This window comes from Coenobita brevimanus, chromosome 112 (assembly GCF_032717465.1).
Source record: "Coenobita brevimanus isolate Jiangsu-jjx chromosome 112, ASM3271746v2, whole genome shotgun sequence".
Taxonomy (NCBI): Eukaryota; Metazoa; Arthropoda; class Malacostraca; order Decapoda; family Coenobitidae; genus Coenobita; species Coenobita brevimanus.
Window position 1 is genome coordinate 35,089,916 of NC_137065.1, and position 6,595 is coordinate 35,096,510.

Here is a 6,595-nt window from a genome sequence, read left to right on the forward strand (position 1 = left end):
ATGAAGATGAATAAGGTTAAGGATAAACGGACACAAAATAACGAAAAAGTTAAAGAAGTACGGATGTAATAATATAAAAACGGTAATAAAATACGGATATACAAATAAAAAATAAATAAAAAAATAAAATAAAGCAAAGGACAATGGAAAGAAAATTACCGAGTTCAGGAAATTGGAATCCCATATTACGAATATGCACAAAAGCACATAAAGAAGGAAGAGAAGGGAGGAAAGATGGATGAGGGTGACAGAAAAGGGGGAGAGGAGTGGACTGGAGGACAGAGGGGGGAATTACCGAGGGCAAACAACAAAATTGATGGAAAAAATTGGGAGACTGGAGATTACAGGAGTGAGACAGGGGGAGTGGGGAGGGTGGTGGTGGTGGTTGTTGTTGTTAGAAGGAGGAGGAGGTGGTGGGTTGGGGAAGTGAGTAATTCTCGCTTTCTCTTTCTCTCTCTCTCTCTCTCAGTATACACACATATATATATATATATATACATATATATATATATATATTGGGTTGGGGAAGTGAGTAATTCTCGCTTTCCCTCTCTCTCTCTCTCTCTATATATATATATATATATATATATATATATATATATATATATAATATAATATATATATATATATATATAGTTAGATAGATAGAGAGGTAGATATATATATATATATATATACCCCTTTTTTCAAAATATGTCTAAAAAGTTTTGCCTGTGGGTTCACTGGAAGTAGCGAATAAATCCTATATAATCAATACTGTTAACTTTGCTAATCCCACCAGTGCTGGGTTGGCCTGATAGTATATTATGCGCCTTGACCACTGGACAAAGGCGCTATGTTCCGGTGTAAATATCGGGACCCCGTGATTTCAAGTTCCAGAGGCCTGTGTTTAAATTGCAGGTCACCAGACACAGTTACTGATACCAGCTTCTTCCTCATTCACCGCATTACCGTTTAATATACTCTCGATCTCAGGGAGTTTCATGCAGTACGCGTATTGGTAACAGCAAGGATATAGTTCAGGATATTTAGGAAATTACTGAGGAGTACTAAAATCATTAACTAAAATTATTATCGAAGTAGCGTCCCCCACTGACCCACTGGGATTCAAACCTTTATTGTCAAAACTACCTGCGGACCAACATGAGATGTATTAAGGTTTATCAAGAGAAAAAAAACAAAAAAAGGGAAAAAAAATCTGCAAGTTACGGAGATTTTGCAAGAAGTGTTAAAGGAGAGGGTGAGACTAACTTCGAGTGTGCATGAGGTGGATGGGAATAGAGAAAGGTCGAAACTGAGATGGCTGTGGTGGTGGTGGTGGTGGTGGTGGTGGTGGTGTGTGTGTGTGTGTGTGTGTGTGTGTGTGTGTGTGTAATTCACCGGGTCGGTCAGGATCACTTTGATAGTCGTGATCGTCAGCTTTTACCCTCCCGGAAGGGAGCTGAGAGCTCATATAGTCCGATCTAAGGGCAAGGCTGTGACCTTCACTCACGCACACACCCGTCCCCTTGCTCAAGGGGGACAGTAACCACCCACTTCGTCAGTGAACCTTTCCGCAACCTGAGCGAGGCGCGAACTCCCGTCCACCAGTTGGCAAGCGAGAGCGTTACCACTGGACCAGCGAGCGATGTGTGTGTGTGTGTGTGTGTGTGTGTGTGTGTGTGTGTGTGTGTGTGAAGAAGGGCGTCGTTAGTGAGTAGGGAAAAACTTCAAGGAGTCGTGCTGTCGAGGCCATAATCCCTCACTGGATGTGGAATGAAAAAAAGATAATGACAGATACTCGTAGACAGATAAGCAAACTGATAAACACAGATAGATGTTGACAGACAAGCGTAGACATTCAGATGGACGGATGGACGGACAGACAGACAGACAGAAGTAGAGAGACAGGTAGACAGACATAGACAGAAAGATGGATCAAGATGAGCAAAAGATTCGAAGAGATTATATGGAAGTAAAGAGAAATTGAGAAATAAATTGGTATAACTTTTACGATCTGCCGGGACGTGGTAAGTTTATGACGCTCTCCATCATCTTTGGCCAGCTCGTGTGCTTTCCCCTCCCCCCCTTCTCTCTCTCTCTCTCTTTCTCCCTCTCATTATATATTTTTTGGCCGCCATTTTAATCTTCCTCCATCCTTCCTCCCCCCTTCTTCATCCTTCCCATTTACTCCATCCCCTACTCCCTTTCTGTTTCACTGCCTCCCAGTTCACACACACACACACACACACACACACACACACACACACACACACACACACACACACACACGAGTACTTCCCTATAGATCCTATCCCCCTCTCTTCATCCACTTTTTCAGCTCTCCCACTCCTTCACTTCCTCACCCTTAATCCCATTCCAAATCAACACTCACGCTGCGTTAATCTCCCTGTTCTCCCTTACAGAAACCCCACCCTAGCCTCTCACTCGACCATTTCTCACCCTTTCGTTTCTCCCCTCTTCCTATCTCCTGCCCAATCGAGTCACATCCACGATAGACTGTTCCCCTGTCTTGTTATCTATACCCCTCCCTTCCTTCACTCTCTTCCCCTCCTTAATCTCTGGCTCCACAACCCCTTACCCCCATCCAGTCTTTCATTTCTAAGTCACTCCCACGCTAGATTACTTCCCCTATTCTCATCGCCCGATTTACCCCTTCCCCTATCCTTTATCATCTTCGCCCCTTCACCTCTCTCCTTCATCCCATTCCAAGTCATTCATTGTTAGATACCCATCACCCACAATCCCCCAACCGAGTTCCTCTTTGCTTCTAACTCTTCCGTCCTTCACTCTTTCATCATGTGACACTGTGACAGGTTGGCGAGTGGCGGATGAAGAATACACCAGATAGAATCAATGTTTATTCTTGCCTTGTTTCGCTCTAAAGCTTCACCAGAGGAATGCCAGAGGAATGGTTAAGCTCTATAGCGAAACTAGTCAGGAATAAACTTTGACTCTTCCTCATGTATTTTTCATCCACCATTCACTTCACCCCTTCACCATGCTCCCTCCTCGTCTCCTTTCACCACTATTCTTTGTTCCATTTTCCAAGTCACACTCGGCAGAATATTCACCAGCTCTCCCCCGTCCTATCCCTTCTCCCTGATCCGCTCCATCTCAATCCACCCTCGCACTATGATCTCGGCCCTCCTCCATAACCCAATCCCCCCCACTCCGGGTCCACAGCGGCACATGATATTTCACGGACTCGAAACTTTTGGGAAATTATTTGATTGGAGAAGACATGCCACACGCACATCCCCCACACGCACACACAGTTACACACTCTCACTGTGTGTGTGTGTGTGTGTGTGTGTGTGATGAATGAACGTATACACGCGCTATAGTGACAGATTCATAAAAAAAAAAAAATAGTCTAGTACTCATAAAAACAAACTATCAAGGATAATAACGTATTTCAGTAAAATTGTTTCCTTTCCACAATAGATGCTGTTAAGTTATGCTCTATTCTACATGAAAAATTATAGCTAGCCAAACCACTGAACACAATGCACGTCAGCAATCAGGTTCAATAATAAGGGCATTACGCTTAGGACCACGAGCGCTAATAGTTATAATCTGAGGTAGCGATTAGACTTAGTAACCTAGCTTCAGCAATGACACCGACTTGTTCAACACTGCACGAAAGATAACTATGCTGACTTACACGTGAACCCACTCACAAACACAGGTACAGGGAGGGAGGGAGGAAGGGAGAATGCATAACGAGGTTGCTCAAGGAAGAGAGGAAGATAAGGTAACGAAGAGTTTGTATGAGATGAAGCAGAAGGGAGGGGGAGGGAGGATGGCAATGGGTAGGAGAGTGGTAGGGTAACGAGGGAGGGACAGAAACTCCCTCCCCCTCCCTTTGTCACACAGACCTGTAATTACCTCTGTGTCGTTACAGCTCTGGCCAGCCACCCCCTCCCCTCTTTACTTCTCTCTCCCTCTTCCTCATTCCTCTAGTCTCTTCATTATCTTCTCTTTTTCCGTGTCTTTAGTCCTCTCATTGTTTTCGTCTCGAGTTACCCTTCTCTGCTCTCTCTCACCTTCTCCCTAGGCTCCCTCCCTCCTCCCCGCCTCCGTCTCCCCTGTGTGTGTGTGTGTGTGTGTGTGTGTGTGTGTGTGTGTGTGTGTGTGTGTGTATGTATGTGTGTGTGTGTGTGTGTGTGTGTGTCCGACTGTCTGTGTCTGTCTGTCTGTCTCTCCATTCCCCCTTCATTTCCTTTCTTCTCACATCCTATCTTCCTCTCTCTCTCCCTCATTGAATTATCTTTTCCTGCTTTCCATTTCTTCCCCCTCTCCTTTAATCTTTTCCTTTGTAACATGTCATTCTTTTCTGTTTGTGTGTGTGTGTGTGTGTGTGTGTGTGTAATTCACCGGGTCGGTCAGGATCACTTGATGGTCGTGATTGTCAGCTTTTACCCTCCCGGAAGGGAGCTGAGAGCTCATATAGTCCGATCTAAGGGCAAAGCTGTGACCTTCACACGCGCACACACCCGACCCCTTGCTCAAGGGGGACAGTAACCACCCACTTCGTCAGTGAAACTTTTCGCAACCTGAGCGAGGCGCGAACTCCCGTCCACCAGTTGGCAAGCGGGAACGTTACCACTGCACCAGCGAGCGGTGTGTGTGTGTGTGTGTGTGTGTGCCATGATTAATTTCTCTTCCTCCATTCTCTTTTCCTCTGCATTTCTTCAGTTCTGTTGCTTCTCCTTCTCCTCTTGCCTAACTCCTTCCCATTTCCCCCCTCCATCTTGACTTCCTTCCTCCCTCCACTCCCCTCTCCCCACTTCATCCACTCCATCCTATTTTGCTTCTCTCTTCACATGCACTCCCCAAATCCTTATTCCCCATCCCTCCAAATCGTTCCCTGCTTCCTTCCCTTCCATTCTATCTTCTCCCTTCTCTCCCTCCTTCCCTCCCTCCCTCCATTCCATCTCCCCCGTCTATCCTGGTATTCAAGAACTTTCTGGAGCTTAAATAGTGTATAAAATTGCTTGCTTATACATTATTATTCTCTCATGCAGGTACTAAACTCTTCTCGGCTATACAACAATGAATAACAACATGAAATAGAGAATACGAAAAGCTAAGACGATTTATGTCACTTTTTAAATGCATGGAGACCTGTTCATCGTACAAACTGGACAAGAACATTTATAAATATGGGACCTGAAATGCGTGTTGGGTGACGGAGGCCAGACAGACGGGAGTCGGAAGGAGGGAGGCGATGAGGGGAACAGAGGGGAGAGGGGGCAAAAACAAGGGGAGAGGGGGCAAAGAGAGGGAGAAAGGGAGGTAAAGAGAGGGAGAGAGGGAGGTAAAGAGAGGGGAAGAGAAAGAGAAGGAAGGCTAGAGGGGTTGAGGGGGAGAGGAAAGGTAGAGACAAGGGTGCAGGGGTAAGTAGGGAGAAGATCTTGGAAAAGGGAAACAGAGAGGGGAGACAGGGAGACAACAGAGGGAGACAACAGGGGGAGAGAGGGAAGGCAAAGACAGGGGTACAAAGGGAGGTACGGATGGGGGAGGGAGGATCAGAGAGAAGGGGAGGGGTCAAGGATCACGCAGCCTCACGTGACATTGATCTCATCAGGAAACGATAATGAGGTGGGGACGACTTACCCTTCCGTGGCTCCCTTGTTTGTCTTCTTCAGTCTTCCCTATTTTTTTTCTTTTCTTTCCTGTGCCTTGATGTTTGCTTGCTGTCTTTTCTTGTCCTTTGATGTTCTGCCTTTTTCTAACCCCTTCCTTGCCCACACCTGCTGGATCTTCTGATGACAAATCGTGTGTTTTCGTAGATATTTTGAAGAGCGTTTGGCTACATTTCCTCGTGTGAGAGGTTACATATGGAAATTTTTTTTTGTAAAGTTTCTCTTAATTGCTTCACTGATAAAAACAGGTAAACCCTGAATAAACAGTTTGTTTACCAATCACGGCAAACTCTTACTTCCATGCTTTCGCGCGGTAGCATGCTCATTTTTCCCTGGGGTTAATGCCTTCTGTAATTGTTAAAATGTTGACTGAGATTTAATAGTATTAGTGGTGTCGCATTACTATTTTATACTTTGCTTTAACTTTGCTTAAATTTGCTAAGTCTCCATCTTGAATGCTAAGCTGGAACAAAATTTTAATACTAAAATATGGTGAAAGTCACACTACGGAATGAATGTAGAGGCGTAGTATCTTTTTATTCTGCCGCTGACCTACGAGATATACTTGTATATTGCAAAAGGACGAAAATCCTCCCCAGGTTATAGTGAACGAACTATATTACTTTGTTTTAACTGTTGTGATGAATCTGAACCATATTTGCTTAGCTGTAAATTTAAGTATGGTCAGGTGCAGAAGTTCGCCTAATATTTCATCTCTTCTACTTGTAACTTTTTTCTGTTGGCTAAAATTCTTAAGCTGAGGGGGAGCTGGTATGTTTCTTTGCAAAATGATTCTCCTTAACACGAAGAGTCAGGAAGAAGAATGAAGGCCATGGTGTAAGTGTTATGTAAAAGCTGTCGAATAGTAGGTGAACTTTTATCCCTAACTGTGCAGTCTTTCAACTTTCACTGACCTGTCTCTGAGTTCTTCATTGTTTTCCTTT